The sequence below is a fragment of the Octopus bimaculoides genome, chromosome 14 (assembly GCF_001194135.2).
Source record: "Octopus bimaculoides isolate UCB-OBI-ISO-001 chromosome 14, ASM119413v2, whole genome shotgun sequence".
In the NCBI taxonomy this organism is placed as follows: domain Eukaryota; kingdom Metazoa; phylum Mollusca; class Cephalopoda; order Octopoda; family Octopodidae; genus Octopus; species Octopus bimaculoides.
Window position 1 is genome coordinate 55,193,387 of NC_068994.1, and position 1,104 is coordinate 55,194,490.

A 1,104-nucleotide genomic window follows, 5' to 3' on the forward strand; every position below is an offset into this window, starting at 1 on the left:
TATATATATATTTATAATATTTATATATATGTATGTGTGTGGTGTGTGTATATGTTTGGTTGTGTGTTTTTGTCCACACAACATCGCTTCACAGCCGGTGCTGGTGTGTTTACATCCCTGTCACTTTGCGGTTCGGCAAAAGGTGGTGCTCCAGCATGGCCGCAGTCAAATGACTGAAATAGGTAAAAGAATATATATATAATGGGGTTCTTTCAGTTTCCATCTACCAAATCCGCTCAGAAGGCTTTTGTCGGCCCGAGGCTATAATAGAAAACACTCGCCGAAGGTGCCACACAGTGGGACTGAACCCAGAACCGTGTGGTTAGTAAGCAAGCTACTTACCACACAGCCACTCGATACATATACATGCAAACATACACACACACACACACACACACACACACACATATATATATATATAAATTTATATCTACCGGCCCTTATATACACACAGACCTATGTATATGCCCCACCGTAGTTCTCCACCCATATTTTATTGTAATCTATTATATTCTTTCTTTTAAAAATATTTTGTTGTATTGTTTTCCATTTTATTGCATATTATTGTTGTTTATTGTATTGTATTATATGGTCTAATCTTGTTTTTTTTCTGTTTGTCTCGTGTTGGGACCATAAGGGAAATATTATAATGATCTTTAGTGACATAGCTATACTTGTCGTTGTTGTTGTTGTTGTTGCTTAGTCACTGATTCAGAACGTAAAAATGTATATGATTCGTGTGAAATTTGGCTGTGAATTCTTTGTGTAAAGATGAATGCGAAAGCAAAACATGAGAGTAGCACACACACACACAGAGTAATCAATCACTCGCCATGTCGCGGTTTAGTAATCGCGCCCTCAGTACATCGCGGACTTTTCTGGCTAACGTATATGTAAATTTATATCGCGGACTCTTCAGTATATCACGGGTTTCTGCGGCCGATAGGTATTTATATTTTTTTAAATTTTAATTATTTCTGTGATAAATCCAGCATTTTCACGCCTATAAATTAATAAATTAATAAATAACATATATATATATATATATGTGTGTGTGTGTGTGTGTGTGTGTGTGTGTGTGTGTGTGTGTGTGTGTGTGTGTGT